This window comes from Littorina saxatilis, unplaced genomic scaffold (genome assembly GCF_037325665.1).
Source record: "Littorina saxatilis isolate snail1 unplaced genomic scaffold, US_GU_Lsax_2.0 scaffold_520, whole genome shotgun sequence".
NCBI classification, from domain to species: Eukaryota; Metazoa; Mollusca; class Gastropoda; order Littorinimorpha; family Littorinidae; genus Littorina; species Littorina saxatilis.
The window spans coordinates 60,397-78,378 of record NW_027126830.1 but is presented as its reverse complement, the minus strand read 5'-3'; the positions used below and the strand labels follow the sequence as shown (position 1 = coordinate 78,378).

Sequence of the window (17,982 nt, the reverse complement as noted above, 5' to 3'; positions counted from 1 at the left end):
TTAAGATTTGACAGCACGCGCAATAAAGTAAACAACAGCCATACCAATAACAATGAAAACAATCTCTCCCACCTTCTGCTCTTCTGAAGGCTGATAAAAGTCACCCAGTTTTGGAGGAGCACTTGTCTTCATTTTCTTTCCAGTTACAAGATAGTATTCTTGAATGGCTGCATCAACATTGGCAAAGGTTTTGTTTGCATGTCCTTGCTGCCTGAGTTTATCATTCATAAAGTCTAACTGCGCAATTCGTTTCTTCTCGTATTCATCCTGTGCTTTCGCCAGTTGTTCCATGGCTTTGTTGTGCCTTTCCCTCTCTTCACCATTTTGCAGTTTAGAAAACAAATAGTTGCTGCCAGAAAATGCAAGCGCATTTACAATCGCACCTCCCACCATCATAACCAAGCTAGCCATTTTATTGTCTTACATGTTTATATTTTCTGGAATAATTCCTTGCTTCACCAGGAAGTCTTTTGTTGCAAAGGAAGCTGTCACAACACCAATTAGTTTAGCACCGTCTTCGAAGTCTAACTTTCCCAAGTCGGCTGGTTTCATTCTGAGGAGACTTTTACCCAGCATTGTGTAACCTACACTCAAGCCTCCAATCACTGCAGCGTGATAAACTAGATTAACTATTGTCTTTTCAGAACTCATTTTTATGTTATCAAAATTAAAATATTAAAATTATTCCATATGAAATGAATCCACTGCAGGTACTACTGTGGGCTTTTTTATTGTTTGTACTGCTTTGTTTGTTGGTTTTGGTGTTTCTGATTTTGGTGTTTCTGATTTTGGTTTTTCTGACACTTTATATTTGCCTTGCCAAAGTTTGTAAAGCAAGTATCCACCTCCTCCAACAACAGCTGCTACAGCTACTTTTCTGTGTGATAGAAATGAAGATTTTAATTCTTGATCAGTTTGTGTGACCTTAGTCACTTCAGGAATGTTTGGTGTCTGCTCAACTTCAGACATAATGTTCTGCTTTGCCTTTTGATTTAACTTTTTTTGTCTGTTCCATTCGGCTAGTTTTTTTCCTGCTTCTACTCTACCAGGTTTCTTTGTCACTGTGTTCACTTCTGGTATTTTCGTCTGCTCCACTGTCTGCTTCAACTGATCCGTCATCTTTTTTATTCTGAAAATTAATGTGTTTGAAAGTAATTAATCCAGCAACAAATGGTACTAATAAAGCACCAAATCGATAATACAGGCCACAGGCAAGAGATTCGAGGGACTTGGAAACAACAGGGTCATGAGTTAGATCATGTGTTAAGTCTTCCTCCGAGTCGAGAGGTGTAAAATGTCCAAAAATCTTTGTGTACAAACCTATAACAGTCTGTCCAATACTTCTAACCATCTTAGAACCAAGCACTGATTCATACCGTCCATGATACTTTTCTATATCTTCTGAGGAAAGATGTTGTACTTCTTCCACAGTTAACTGCTGCCCAAGGTAGTGTTTTGTTTTTCCACAAACAGCAAGTGAATACAATCTTTCTTTTTTATCAGGTATAGTCCTACTGTCACAGATTTCAATATCTGTAGCAGTCTGCATCAGCAATTCATCACAGTTCATTTTATTTTGATGCAGAATAAAATTAAAATCTAGTAATTAAACTTGAGTAAGAACTTAGGTAGGAACTTAACAAGAACTTAGGTAGGAACTTGAGTAAGAACTTGACAAGAACTTAACAAGAACTTAACAAGAACTTAGGTAGGAACTTAACAAGAACTTGAGTAAGAACTTGACAAGAACTTGAGTAAGAACTTGTGTAAGAACTTGACAAGAACTTGAGTAAGAACTTGACAAGAACTTAGCAAGGATTTCTACAAACATACATACTGAACTGGTTGATCAGTTTTTAAAACCAGTTTCGAGTGCTTAGAAGATTTCAGATTATTCTTTATTCTTTCTCTCTCCTGTTTGTTTTCAATGACATCATTTTCTCGAAGACACTCTTCAAAACTGTCACGGTCCTTTGAATAGAACAATGTTATTGTTTTGAGTTGCTCTCTAAAGTCTTTCAGAACTGCATTGTATTTTTGTGTTAATATCCAAACTGATATTAATGCATGTCGTCCACTGAATGCAAGCTTTGCTAGTGCACTTTTCTTTCTAACAATGTCACGTTCTGCTGCACAGTCATCAATAATAAACAGTGTTGGCGTGTTCTGAAAAAGATCGAAATAATGCTCCAAGCAAACATTTAGACGATCAGAAGGATTTACAATAAATATATTTTGATCAGACCATATGAATTTTCTCTCCTTGTATGTTCTGTTATGCTTTATGGTTGGACAGAATATGACTATGTGTTCAAAGTGATTTATGTAAACAGTCTGTAATAAATCCAAAACATATCTTGTTTTGCCGCAACCTGTTGCCCCACAAATCAAAGAACAGTGTGGATCTTTTGGAAGAAAATCTAGATACTTCATTTTAACACGTTCAATAAACAATATCCTGTAATCTGCTTTCAGAGATGTTTAACTGCGCATCTGACACAACAAACACGTAGATCTTAACTGATTTACTACTACTCCCTACTTCCTTTTCAATTTGTATTGTGATTCCTTCTGATCCGTTTTCAATTCGCCTTCCACTTCCATGCAGTTTGTTGTCGTCAGTTGTTCTGAGATCCAGCCATAACGCATATTTATTTGTCAAGAAATCTTCTACGCCAACACCGTGTAAATGTAGATCTTTAGCCACAAGATCAGATGTTGGGTCTTTCAATCTTCCTCCAGTAAAGTACTTTCTTGCTTCATCATAGTGTTGGTATGGCAGCATGCCAGATGCAAATATTTGGTTTGGCTGCCCTTCAATTGTGCAATATACTCTATTGATTAGTGGATTGTAAAACTTTTCTATTTGCCTTTCATATGAATCTTTTGGTTCCTCAAACAACATAAGTATTCCCTTCATTGACCTAGCTGGTGTATTCAAGTTAATGTTCCAGATTGGATCAGCCTGGCTTTTTGAAAGTGTACTGTGATTCAACACTCTTTCATAATAGATAGGCAGCTTAGAACTGTACTGATTTTCTATAAGTCTAGCCAGTTCAGGATGGTTTACAACATCAAACTCTAAAGAAATTCCAGACACCTTATACTTTGCTTCCGGGTCTTGTGAAAGCATAACACGATCATAACTATTGAAAGTCAGGTCGTATGACAGCCTGTCACGCAATGCTCCTTGATAGAAGGGAGGATGTGAATTTATGAGTTCAAAGTCAAGTGGAATACAAAATTTGTTTCCAAAAGCAACATTGACAGCGTTATCTTTTTTGTTATTGTCAGCTTTATCTCCTGCTCCTATTCTAACTTTTATCCCATTGTCTGACTGAATCCCTTGAAACACTCTGTTTTTCTTTTCATTGTCAGTTAACCAATTATCTGCATAAACTAAAAATACATCTGCATTATTCAATGACATCACTTCCCGCCCTTCCAGTTTGACAGTAATCTTCCTCACAATTGCTCTTCCTACATTATAAGCCAAAGTCCTATTTTCATCTGAGCCAGATTCTAATTCTAATTTGAATGATAGTCTTACAGTGCCTGGTACAATAACATCGTTCTTACCTAGATTAGGAAACCTAACAGTAAGTATTTCATTCTGATCAATAGTAGAAGGATTATTTGTAACTATAACTGTTTGCCTTATTCCTTTTACCCCGAGAGGTTCTTTCAGCCTTCTGTAAGGATCAAGAACAGAACCGAACGATTGTGCCATCTTTTTTTATTTTCAAAATAAAAAATAAGTTACAAATGGCAGAAGGTGGATTTGAAGATTTATTTGAGCCAGCGGACGACATGAGCGAAGCAATCCCTTTGGTTCCCTACCATCATTCACTGCATTATGAGGTGGCACGACATGAACTTCTGGAAGGTAAAGTTAGAGATTTCTACAAAAGTTTAGGAGAAGAACCTGATGTTTTAGATCCAAACCAGTTCAAAATGGAAGCAAATCATTTATATACAACTAACGATAAAGGAGAAAAAGTCCAACTTACATATAAATCTAATCCTGCTAAGTTTCTATCAAAAGTTTCACTAAAACAAAAACTTACTGCTAATCGACTTAGGCAATTAGATATTGTGCCTAGCACACGGTCATCACCTTCCCATGTTGTTTCCTTACTTCAACAAGCAGAACTAGGACTACCAACTGCTACTCAAATAGAATCTGTTCCATTGCAAGATCTTAATAAACTTGCAGATGAGGCTGATCAACTTATACAAGAGATAGAGACTTCTTTTTCTGAGGAAACTTCATTGAAGACTCCACATGAACTATTACCTATGAGAGAAATAGAAGCCCTTAATCAATCACTACAAACCATCAGAGGTGAAATAGCAAATAATCTGTCAAAACTAGGTCAGCTGGATGAAGATATAAACAAAGAGAAACAAAAACTTGCTGATGCTGATGATTTGAACCTAGAACAAGAAGTAAAAAACAGAATTTCTAAGCGTTTAAAAGATTTGCAGGAGGAGAAAGCCATAAGGTTAGAAGTTCTAAGTAATAATAGAGAACAACTGAGAACACAGGTCAGCAGAATAAAAAATACAATTCAAAGAATCCTTTACGAAGACACAACTCTTGCTGAAAGAATTAGAACGCTTTTCAGAGAGCAGGGAATCACAATAGCTAGTATACTAACTGCGTTAGGATTTGCAATAAGCACATTAGTGTTAACATTCACAGGTGGCACTGTCACACCTCCACCTCCACCTCCACCTTCATCTCCATCTGATCCGGGATGGGTAAAGAAACAACTCAAACACATTGCAGAACTATTAAAGAAACTAGCAGCAAAAGCTTTGGGTGCACTTCCAGGAATCATTGGTTCAATTGTTAGCTGGCTGTTATCTTTTGCAGGTAAAGTTGTTGGTTTCATGGCTGAACATCTCTGGACTCTAATAGTTTTAATTGCAGGTGTTCTGCTAACGAGAATAAAGCAAAAGTAAGCCTACACCCACTCCACCAATTACTAGAGCAGTCTTCTGCGATTCATGATCATCACTAATACTAACAGCTTGATCATCACTAGTGACAGAATGATCTTCACCTGCAGCGTGATCTTCACTTGTCACGCTTTGTTTCTGTTCATTGTGATATGGCTGTAACATCGTTCTGATTTCTGAATTCAGTTCTTCACCCTTTCCAAGCGGCTGGGTGTCACTAGCAATAATGATTTCATTGTTATAATTTGTTATTGTTCCAATCTGCAGCTGGAGATCAGAAGGTAACATGTAAAGGCCGTTACCAACAGCAAAGTCAACTTTTGATCTTGCATAACGGAGAGAGTCTTGATACCTTTTGATGCTGGAAGGCAGATCAACTGCAGAGTTTATGACATCTTCTAAATTTGATAACAACTGTTTCTGTGCACCAAACCCTGTGCTTGTTCTCATTATGTTTGATCGTGTCTGTGCCTGCGAGCCTAGCAAGCACCACGCATATGTTCGGATAGATTCATTGATCCTTTCAACACCTGATCCAGTGAAACCTTTGCCGGTGTCTAATATAAAAGTAGTCCATGCATTGTGGTGCTCTTGTTCTATTGATCCTAACTGTACCTGCACATTTGAAGAAAAAGATGTATGACCTGGCCAGTAATCAAAATTATACCTCCTGTGGACACCCCATAAATATAGTGTTCCCATGCCATGGTTTTTGTCTTGCTTTTGCCTAAAGTCGGTCTTAAAATCTATATTGAATTCATTGCAGAGACGCTCATACACTTTCATGTTTATTCTATTGTTGAATGGGTTCCAGCTCTTTTCATGCGGCATTGGTGCCTGAAGTTCAGACAAGATTCTCCTGCACTGATAGTAAACGTGAAATGTGTACACACACTTTGTCAGTAAGTTTGAATTATTCATGTGGTCTGCATAGGACACTCCACATCCTGTGGTTGCACAGAATATTGCAAAGTTTAACTGATTCTGATAGAACTGAATTGGGTGAGAGTTCCACATCTTTGGAACACTATCATTTTTGATTGGGGGATTTAGGTAAGAATGGAATGGGTCAGGCACTTTAACGCGAATGGATTCTGTTTCTGTTACAGCAAAGTCCAACTCATGGAAAGAAATAGTCTTTGGATTGTAATATGGTCCAGTTTTGTATTTAACGTCTTTGTTGAATTTATACTGAATCATTTTTGTTGTTGAATAAAAAATGTTTATCACACTAACAAATGTGAAGACTGGTGTGCCAGTTAAACTTGCAAACCCTATCAACAATCAAAATGGAGGAATGAAAGTTGCACTGCATGAAATTATGTACAAGGTTACTTGGTATAATATCAGTAAAAAAAAGAATAACAACTGGGTTAGAATTAATGGTAAAACACATTCTGTAGAAGATGGTTACTATGACTTCTGCACTTTAGAGAAAGAATTGTTTGCTCCAGTAGGTATTACAGCGAGTTTAAATCATGCAAGTCTCATTGCTACTCTTACTTTGCCCAAAACTAGAGAAGTAAACGTTTACTTTCCAACCAAACTCCTTGATATGCTTGGAATTACAAAAATATACAAGGGAACACGTCCCATTGACATGGATGTTAACAGTGTACTGTTTGTTCACATGAGAGAGCTTAACACATCCTATAATCTGTTTAATGATCAGCGTTCTGATCTGCTTAGGATTCTTCCACCGAGTGATGCCTCTTTTTGTAAAATGCACGTGCCAACATTTAAGACACTTCAGTTCAAGGACTTGGAGGAAGGGTGTCATGAATTCCTACACATTGATCTGAAAAATCAAAGTGGACAACCAGTTGATTGTTTGTTTAACATTACATTGGAAATAGTTCCATAAAATATTGAGTATTAAAATGTCGAGTGGACCTACAATAGCTTATCCTGTTGCATGTTCAACTATAGAGTTGAAAGATTTAGCAGACGCTATCGACTTTGAGAGCAATGCTGAAGTTGGTGCAGTGTATGCATTCGAGTTTACAGACACTGGTCATTACAAGAGAAAGGAAATCGACGATGAAAAGAAACCAAGATTCCTCAAACTAGGTCAAATCCGTGATGTTAATGTACCTGATCCAATTGTCGATGACACATTCTACATGTGGAAACATCAGAATAAAAAATGGGTACTTAGTCCTGTTATAAAAAAGATTGACTGGGAAATGAAGTTTGAATTTGTGAGTCCATACACTCTTGTTGGAAAAGACGACACATTCCGTAAGTCAATCAATGCTAAACCACTAATTGTTAGCCTTGTTCCTGCGTTTAACAGCAGGGGAGAAGTTGCAGTTAAACCTTTCCATAAGAACAACTATCTCATTCACAGAAAACAAAGTGTTGAAAAGGACGCTGACACCATTGTCGATTTTATACCCAAGCTTCCAATAGGGCAGAATGCAACTATGATATTTGATATAGTTGTCAGGAAAAGGGAAGAAACCACAAACACTGTTCTAATGAGAGGAATAAATCTCAACTGGAGACCATTAAATGTTGAAGAAGTCAGAGTATTTATTGCTGTTCAAAAGGATTCTAACACAATAAAAAAACAGACGTCAAACCAAAATGTTGTTGTTAACGCAGATATAAATAATTTAACAGAAATAAGAAGTATTAATCTTACTTATCTTGATTTGATTGCTTTCTACTATACAGATAAGGTGTTAAGCAATGAACAGCTTCAAAGCTTAGCAGAAACACTGGCCAGTGAGAATTAAGATAAATATTTTATATTTTGCATTAAAAAGATGACTAGCAGTGTGAAGCTTTATCCTAATATTGATGAAAGTGCAGCAGAAAGTCAACAATTCAGACTGGCACACATTAGTAATATACAAAAACAACTAGAAGATGAATTAGAAAAATATTCTCGCGCTAGACGTAAGTACTCAACAACTTACAACAGCCTTTCTAATGCCAGCACTGGTTCTACTATCCTTGCATCAGCTGCAGGTGTAACGGGAACAATTCTGTTAGCTACCGGAGTAGGGACTCCAGTTTCTCTAATCCTAGGTGGTGTGGCAGCAGCAGTTGGTGGTTTATCATTTATAGCATCAGCTATAATGAAAAAAATTGTGAAAAAGCTTGAAAAACACGAATCCATTTCCACTCTTGCATCATCAAAATTGTCTAGCCTAAAACTGTCTATCAGTAAAGCACTTGAAGATTCAAAAGTTTCTGACGAAGAATTCAAACAGATACAAACAGACTTTGATGACTACAAAAGTAAGAAAGCAAGTATTCAAACAAAAACACGAGCTGAATATAACAAGCCACTCGATATAGAAGATCTGAAAAAGCAGTTTTTAAAAAAGGGGATTCAAATAGGACGGGAAGAAAAAGTAAAAATAGAATCACTTGTAAAGAGTTAACTATTCGTTTAGACAGTCACATTGCATGTATCAGATATAATTCTAACAGTGAAAGAACATATGAAGTAAAGTTTGTAAATGAGAGAGCGTATTGAGCTTAAGAATGTTGTATCAGAGAAAGGGGGAATGTACGTTCTGGGTTACTGATTCCGACAGACCCGGCATTGGTTCAAAACAACCTTACTTTACTGTATTTTTTTTGGTATGGATTTATGCAGTAATTTTCTGATTTTGTCGCATGTTTCATTTTAGTAAAAGTTTAGTCCAGAAGCCTATTTTTGGTTAATATTTAGGGTCTGTCGGAATCGGTGAGCCAGAACGTACATTCCCCCTTTCTCTCTAGGTGTGTGTGTCCGTCTGTCTATGTGCGTATTTGTTTGTTTGTTTCCATAATTATCAGGGCGGTGATGCTTTGAGATATAACGTGCGCCACACAAAAGGCAGAAGTCGCAGCACAGGCTTCATGTCTCACCCAGTCACATTATTCTGACACCGGACCAACCAGTCCTAGCACTAACCCCATAATGCCAGCCGCCAGGCGGAGCACCCACCAGATTGCCAATTTTAAAGTCTTAGGTATGACCCGGCCTGGGTTCTAACCCACGACCTCCCGATCACGGGGCGGACGCCTTATCACTAGGCCAACCGTGTATGTGCGTATGAGTGTGTGTATTGTGTGTATGAGATTTGTGTGAGTCAATGTGTGTGTGGGTGTGTGGGTGTGTGCGTGCGTACATGCGTGCGTATGTACATGTGTGTGTGTGTTTGTGTGGGTGTGTGTCTGTTTGTATAAGAGATAAAGAAAGAGAGAGAGAAAGAGAGAGAGAGAGAGAGTGGGTGGGTTGGTTTGTGTTTGTGCGTGTGCGTAAGTGTATGTGTGTGTGTATGTGTGTTTGTTTGTAAAGGTGTGTATGTCCGTCTGTCTATATGTGCGTATGGGGGTGTGTTTTGTGTGTACAGTGAAGTGTGTGTGAGAGAGTGAGTGAGTGCGTGTGAGTGAGTGTGTATGTGTGTACGTGTGTACGTGTGTGACTTGGGTGTGTGTGTGTGTGTGTTTGAGAGAGAGAGAGAGAGAGAGAGAGAGAGAGAGAGAGAGAGAGAGAGAGAGAGAGAGAGAGAGAGAGAGAGAGAGAGAGAGAGAGAGAGAGAGAGGTTTGTCTTTCGCTGGGGTATGCAGTGCCTTGGCGTTGCACATCTACTTAATTTTGTACTTGTTTTATCCGAGCGAAGCTAGGTTGGTCCCACACTAGAGTTGATTTCAACCAAATGATGTGTGTGTGTGTGTGTGTGTGTGTGTGTGTGTTAGAACACCTAAAACTTTCACAGTTTTGACTCGACTACAACAAAAATTGGCACAGGCAATGTTATTGATCCCAGGAAGGTTTTAAGACATACATCGTTTTGATCCGACATCGACAACGGCAGTTACAAGCGCTTCCAATTTCTAAGTCATAACAAAGAAGGAGGTCAAACCCAGGTCAAGAAGACAATCAAAACTCATGACGTCAAACTCATGACATCATTCTCTTCAACACAAGGAGCTGAATTCAAAATGTTATGACATCTTCCATGACGTCAAACTTGAGGATTCCATTTCCAAGCTAAAGTCTTTGTGTACATCAAATCTGGTTAGTCAGGTCGTCATTTCCCGATTTTGACCTTAACCCCTCAAAAAATACCTCGGAGAATGTTTTGACTGTTTTGAACTCTGTGATGTCTGTAGATTACAGATCCGACGGATGACACTCTGTCATCCTTGGGCATTTTGATGTATTCAAGATGGCGGACAAGATGGATTCCAGACTGCAAAATAGTCGAAACTGCATGCTATAAACTATCAGAACTGTATTTATTTATGTTTTCCGGGAGATAAAACGGGAGTTAATATGCATAACAACAGTTACATGATTAGCAGACACTATAACCCGAATGGCTGGTCTGTTGAGGGACCGTTAAAACTGGTTAACGGAGCAGGATGATATAGTTAGTTTTAGCTACTATTTTTTCAGTTACAGCTAATGGTTTAAGCTTATATGTGTTGTGGGCTTTGATTACTGTTGCACTTTGCTTGACCTTCATCGCATTTCAAGGTCATATGAATGTCAAATGTTCATTCAAATGATAAAGGATTATACTATTTTTGAAGATAAAATGACGAAATGTCTTCTTAAAACTTGCCATGAATAAAAACGTTCACCAACACTGAAGGTCACACGTTTTCAAGGTCAAACAATTTCAAGGTCATATATTTTAATGTCTGCAAAACCATCACTTAGCACGTGCATCACTACAAAGATCACTGTCAAGAAGACGAAGCTGAGATTGTATGGCAATGTAACAAGAACAGGCGGGCTCTCCAAGACCATCTTACAGGGTATGGTGCGCGGAAAGAGAAGATAGAGAAGACAAATGAACAGAGGGACAGATATCATTACAGAGTGGATTGGGAAATGTTTTGCAACTTCCCAAAAATTGCTCACAGCCGCCAGAGGTGGAGACAGCTTATGAAGCGCTCGTCGTTGAAGTGACCCTACCATCCTGGTGGGTTCCAGAATCAATGATTGACTTGGTCGGTGAGCAAGCAGATAACAACTTAATCCTGAAAAAGTGGCTGTAATACCCAGAATAACTTAAAGTTATCTTGTGCTCCTTTTAAAAAAAAGATCTAGTCAGGCGAGGAATGTATACATCAGACGAAAGGCCTTGTAAGGTGTCACAGCGCCAAGCGATTGACACCATATACACAGTGTTGTGTCAGTTAGTGACGCCCCGAGGAAGTGTATTAGGCGTCATGTCAAGAGGCTAAACCTGATGTACCATGTCTCATATATACAAAAGACCTCTATCTCATAACGTAAAGGTCATGGCGACGAACCAGGGATACTGGTTAGTATGCACTTTACCTCGCCGATGACCACACAGGATGATGTGTAGTTTACCACTCCAGATGACCAGGCGGGATGACCACGCTGGTTTACCATACAAGATGACATGGTCATGCAGTGAGTTTCCAGTTTGAGGGCAGCCACCATCGATCCTTTTTTCAATTGCCGAAATGGTAGCGGATGACTATGCCTGATGACCAATAAATGACCACGCCCGATGATTACGCAGGATGTCATGTAGATTACCAGTACGGGTGACCGGTGAGAATTGCCAGTGCGGATGACCAGTGTGGATGACCTGTGCAGATGACCATGAAGGATGACCAGTGCAGATGACCAATGCGGATTACCGGTGCGGATGTCCAGTGCAGATGATCATGAAACATGACCAGCGCGGATGACGAGTGCGGATGATTAGTGCGGATGACCAGTGCAGATTATCATGGACGATGACTAGTGCAGATGACCAGTACAGATGATCATGAAGGATGACCTGTGCGGATGACCGATGCGGATGATCACAAAAGGATGACCAGTGCGGATGACCGCAAATGATGACCAGTGTGGATGACCGATCCAGATGACCAGTGCTGGTGACCGGTGAAGGTGACTGTTGCACATACCCAGTGCGGATGACTACGATGGATGACCAGTGCGGATTTGTGCAATTTCCAAGGAGTAGACATCGACATAAGATGGCACACGCACATTGACCGACTGCGCAACCACAGCATGCTGTTGCCCATGGTAAATTTCTCCACAGCCACACTTCAAAATTAGCATGACTTCATGTAGGTTCTACTCCAGGCGGTTTTCTGCCCATCCTACAACAACCCAGAGTCAACCGGATCAAGATTTGGAAGATCCCCGTAGAATTGCAATACAGCCCTTTTCAGATGGACGTTCAGCAATGGGCTGATGTGGGCGGTAGTTTTTGATGTATGTGGACTGGTGCTTGGAGGTTCTAGCTAGCCAGGTTTCATATCTCTCACGTGATGTGTTGTTTGAGATTTTGCACCTGTAGCACTCGCTTACAAACTGCGACATTTGCTGAAAGACTTCACCGATTTTCACGCATGGATCTTCTGCAGAGAAATTAAGCACTCCTACGAACACAGTGGTTAATGAACAGCTGTCACCAGATGGCATACGCTTCCATCTAAAAAGCTCTATCGTCTGGTAAACAATCAAATCGGAGAAAACTAGTCTCTCAGTCTCACGATGTTCTTTGATCATCGCCCGCCATTTTGTAAGATCAATTTACAAGTTTTATCTTCGACAGTGAAACCTGTGCTTTGGAACACCATACGCACTAATCACAAGTCCACGAATAACACAGGTTTCACATCTTCTCAGCCTGGATGTAATTCCATACACACTCATGTGCAAATTGTTTCCATTTAGCAGAATGAAACACGTCAAATGCCTTTGTTTTTTGTCTTGGAAGAGGAGCTCAAGTACGGACACGGACAACACTACAGGCCATACTGTACGTGTCGTCATATTACTCATTACGTTTTCCCGACGTCATGAAGTTATGACGCCATTCTAGCCCTTTTTTCTATGGAATGCCTTTTGTGTCTAAACAAAAAAATCAACATTTGCTAATTTTCCTATAATTAATTTTGTCTCAATTTGCCCAAGGATTTAAAGATGTCATCCTGCGGATTTGTAAACTTCAGGAGTTAAACTACCCAAAACCATTAAAACATTTTCCGAGGTATTTTTCAAGGGGTTATTGCCCTGCCGTAAGGACTAGGTAGCACGAGATGTTGTAAGAGACACCGTGAATTACTTGCAATCCTGGTGAGTTGGTTGATATGATGGACGACGACAACGACAACAACAACAACAACAACAACAACAACACCTCCACCACCAACAACAAAAAAACAACAACACCACCACCACCACCACTAACAACAACAACAACAACAACAACAACAACTACAACGACACCACCACCACAACCACCACAACCACCAACAACGAGATGTTGTAAGAGACACCGTGAATTACTTGCAATCCTGGTGAGTTGGTTGATATGATGGACGACAACAACAACAACAACAACAACAACAACACCTCCACCACCAACAACAAAAAAACAACAACACCACCACCACCACCACTAACAACAACAACAACAACAACTACAACGACACCACCACCACAACCACCAACAACAAAAATCCATTAAAAACCGTTATTTTCCATTTCTCAACCGATTTTTATGAACATTTGTGAAAAGGTCCGTTGTCCCTTACTGAAGATATCGAGATGTTGGACGAGACTTCGTTATTTACTTGTAATCAGGTAATCTAGGTGTACATCAAATCTCGTAGCACGAGATGTTGGACGAGACTTCGTCATTTGCTTGTAATCAGGTGTGGCCATTTCTGCGAAAAGGGACCTTGTTGAGCTAAGCCTCTGATTGGAGAAACGCGGGGTCAAAGTTAGAGCAAAATGTAAACAAACTTTGCTGTGCTGACTGATGCCCACTTCAAGTTGAATTTCTAAAATGTTCAATGAATTATCAGCGATAGTACAATGAACAGCAATTTAAAGTAATGGAAAATAGTCTTGGGATCAACATTACAAACTTCTACAAATGTTTATGTTCATTCCTCCTCAGGAAAAACACATCGAACCGATGACAAGTTGACTGCGATGATGCCGAAAATGCCGACAGAGTGTTTTGTTGTGCTTCGAGAAAAAAAATTTCGTCGTTAGTTTTGGTCAAGTTAAAACAACTTACCTATTTTTTTTTTTAATGTTTGACAGTAAGCTTAATATAAACTTTCATCTGGAAGCACATTCAGCAAAGTGATGTAGCCAAATCATCACACAGCTACATTTCACTAGACGGATCTATACGCATAGTTCAGGTAGATCTGACTTTCACGCGACCGTAGCACTGTACGAAAAAGCAGACGACAAATGCAGTTGCCCGATGAAGAACAGTTACTCCCCGTTTACATCTTTAGTTGCTTCCCCTGCTAAAGTTACTGATATTTAGATCAGTGGTTACTGACTGGGGCATTCTGTTCTTTGCAGCTGTGAATTCTGATAGTGGAAGGGCAAGTCAGTCTTCTCAGTTGAACACGGAATGTTCTGCTGACAGAAGTCACTTTGGGATAAGACAACGACTCAATGCTGTTAATTCAGAATAATTTTGTTGCACTTCGCCCGGACATTATTTTGTGACTCCGAAGTCGAAGCAGATCTACTTTGATCACGATGGTGTTGTAAAGGTTCATGATGACAACGCACACTACTAATCGGTTAAAGAGTTCTCCAAGAGCATAGGCCTATTGCGAAGCAAGGTCTTCCTCTTCCTGATCGTTTGAATGCCCGGACATCGTAAATGAGAACCTGTTGCTCTTACCGTTTGCTGTCTCCACTTAGATCTATGACAGGCTACAATTTCAGGTAAGTTACCATAGACTGCAGTGTGTGTTTTGTGTGTGTGTGCGCGCGCGCGCGCAGCTTGTGTGTGTGTGTGTGTGTGTGTGTGTGTGTGTGTGTGTGTGTGTGTGTTGTGTGAGGGTTTCTGTGTGTGTGTGTGTGTGTGTGTGTGTGTGTGTGTGAGAGAGAGAGAGAGAGAGAGAGAGAGAGAGAGAGAGAGAGAGAGAGAGAGAGAGAGAAAGAGGGGTAGATAGAGGAAGAGAGATGATAATGACAATGATGATTTTGATGATGATGATGATGATGATGATGATGATGATGATGATGATGATGATGGTGGTGGTGGTATGTGTGTACGTGTAGTATGTTTTTAAACTCCTCTTTTTTTTATTTAACCAATGTTACTCTCTTTCTCTCAGTTTGCTGGCGTGGAACAGCAAACAAGTCCAGCAATTCACCGGACAGTGCAACAACAAAAGACAGAAGTGCCTGGCCACAAAGCAGGTGTTCGACAGAATGGGGCAACAGCAATGTCCAGCCGGTTCCAGTTCCAAGGAAATCAGCATGGTTTACCCTTGGGACTTTGCTCAGTAGGTAAAGACATATTAATACTTTACAATTTGTCAGTACTTTAAAAAAAAAGGGGGGGAGCAATACAGTTATATTTGTGTTTATGTGCTGTTTTCTCCAACAAAGAAGCACACACACAGACACACACACACACAGACACACACACACACAGACACACACACAGACACACACACACACAGACACACACACACACACACACACACACTACATTCTCGATAATGTCACCATACCATACCAGCTTAGAAATGGCAAGTGGACAGGTACCCAAAACCAGACTTGAGCTGTGCAAATAGTGGTTAGTAAATAATATGTTGATCATGTGGTTGCCTTTGTTTCAGAGAAGCAAATCGTCTACCTTGCGAATGAGGCAGGGGTACAGCGGAGGGTAGCAACTTCAATCTTCGGCATGGTGCATCAATACTTAGGCATGCAGTTTTGTGTGTGAATGAACAGCACAAATCCATTTTGAAAATGTCTTGATCGTCGGCCACATCAAGTTCGACCCTGATTGGCATTTCAGTTTGTTGAAAGTAAAGGGAGACGTTCGATAGCAGAGTGCACGGATGACATTTTCAATTCAGTGAAGTGATGGACAGACTGACAGACCCACGTGTGCAATGACACACAGCACCATATGTTACTTTCTACAACTGGAAGCTGTATTTACCAAGGAAACTGAACAATTAATCCTTGTTATGAAATTTAGAAGTACCACAACTTCAAGTCGACAAGTGTGTGTGTATTGTTTTCAGCAGACAGCCTCAAATAGTTTGTGTTTGTATGTGCGTGGGTGAAGAAAGAATAGAACATGGCGGGGGGAGAGGTAGTATGAAAGAAGAAGAAATATTCAAGAAAAAAAATCATATGGCTGATTGTTTTTACATTTAGTCAAGTTTTGATTAAATGTTTTAACATAGAGGGGGAATCGAGACGAGGGTCGTGGTGTATGTGTGTGTGTGTCTGTGCGTGTGTGTGTGTAGAGCGATTCAGACTAAACTACTGGACCGATCTTTATGAAATTTTACATGAGAGTTCCTGGGTATAAAATCCCCAGATTTTTTATTTCGATAAATGTCTTTTATGACGTCATATCCGGCTTTTTGTAAAAGTTGAGGCGGCACTGTCACACCTTCATTTTTCAATCAAATTGATTGAAATTTTGGCCAAGCAATCTTCGACGAAGGCCGGACTTCAGTATTGCATTTCAGCATGGAGGCTTAAAAATTAATTTATGACTTTGGTCATTAAAAATCTGAAAATTGTAATTAAAAATATTTTTTTATAAAACGATTGAAAATTACTTTTATTTTATTCTTCATCATGTTCTGATTCCAAAAACATATAAATATGTTATATTCGGATTAAAAACAAGCTCTGAAAATTAACCTTTGCCGTGCTTCCTGGGTTCACCTGTACCCAGAGACACACTAAAATCATTGTAACTCTGGAACCATTAAAGGTATCGTTTTGAAATTTTAAGTATCTCTCACACACCTAATTTGCTCTCTGTCTGCAAATTTTTAGTGTGTACATGACAAAACATCAGAATTAATTGATTATGATAATTTACATAAACACTACCGATGGCGCGGGTTCACACAAGTAGTAGTAGGAAAGAGGTATGCCTCAGCCCTTGTTTATTTGCGCAGCTGCGCAGCCGCGCAGCCGTATTTTGATAGAAGGTTATAGGTTAAGGTGCCTGTGTTTAAGTAGTGATAAGGAGATATTGCGCATAAACGGTTTATTGCGTTTTATATTTTGTCATGTGATTTCATGTGCCTGTACCTGTTGCTCGGTACTAATGACCACTCCAGCTGGGGTAAGCACCAATAAAAAGCAGTCATTGCCCCCATAGGGTCAATGACTGCTGGTTTTTTTTATTGGGGATGCTTATCGCGGTTGGAGTACTGACAGTAATTGACCCTCCCTCTGTGTTTTCACGGGCTTGGGACCGTTTTGACAGGGTATGTCAAAGCCACATTGGGGTTTTTTGGGGTTAAACAAGACGAGTATTATTTACAGAAGCCAAACATGGTTTAACAAATTTATTTACAAAAAAACGACAAAGTTGTTTGGCATTGGAATGTTAACCATATCACAGGCGGCGGTATTACAGTCAAAAAGAAAGAGCCCCATTAGACGGGTATCACAGTCAAAAAAGAAAGAGACCCGTTAGACGGGTGTAGGCAGGGTTGAAACCCCATCAGAAGCGATCACACGCTTGATGTAGAAAAACGAGAGTGACTTTCTGGTTTGGGAATAGGTGAACATAGACTTTCCGTCTGTCTTGAAACCAGTGTTTGTACCGCCACCACTTTCTTGCGTTAGAAGCACCTGTTGGTAAGACTCTTTTGTCAGTTTGTTTTGGTTTTTGTTCAAACCTTTTGAACTAAATTTACTTCCACTGTCCCCCTCACAAAAGTAGGTTTTAGAACACAGACCAATAAACGCATTTCCTTGGTATTCGGTTTTAAAGAGACCGGGTGTTCGTTTGTCATAGTGGACACGCGCTGTACAGGCCTGACAGAGAGTCGGGTTCCATGGGGCGTTAGCTAAACGGGTGTTTTGGAAGGCTGCCTCGTGTTGGTCACAGGCTTGTGCAGGGAACCATTGGTTATACACTTGGTAAAACTGCTCTCGTAGTTCAGGACGAACTACCTCTTCTAACGTTGAAGCGCTAAGCGCCATGTATAGAGAATCTGTATCCATTTCCAAAAGCTGGTAGTCGGCTCTGGACA

The 17,982-nt window shown here is 39.9% G+C and overlaps 1 long non-coding RNA gene across 1 annotated transcript; it reads left to right on the top strand.

Annotated features, from left to right (window-relative positions):
• The first annotated feature begins 14,402 nt into the window (after window positions 1-14,402).
• LOC138955322 (uncharacterized) lies at window positions 14,403-16,324 on the top strand. Its single transcript, XR_011452189.1, has 3 exons — window positions 14,403-14,677; window positions 15,073-15,247; window positions 15,583-16,324. It is a non-coding gene; the product is annotated as an uncharacterized lncRNA (long non-coding RNA).
• Window positions 16,325-17,982: the final 1,658 nt, after the last annotated feature.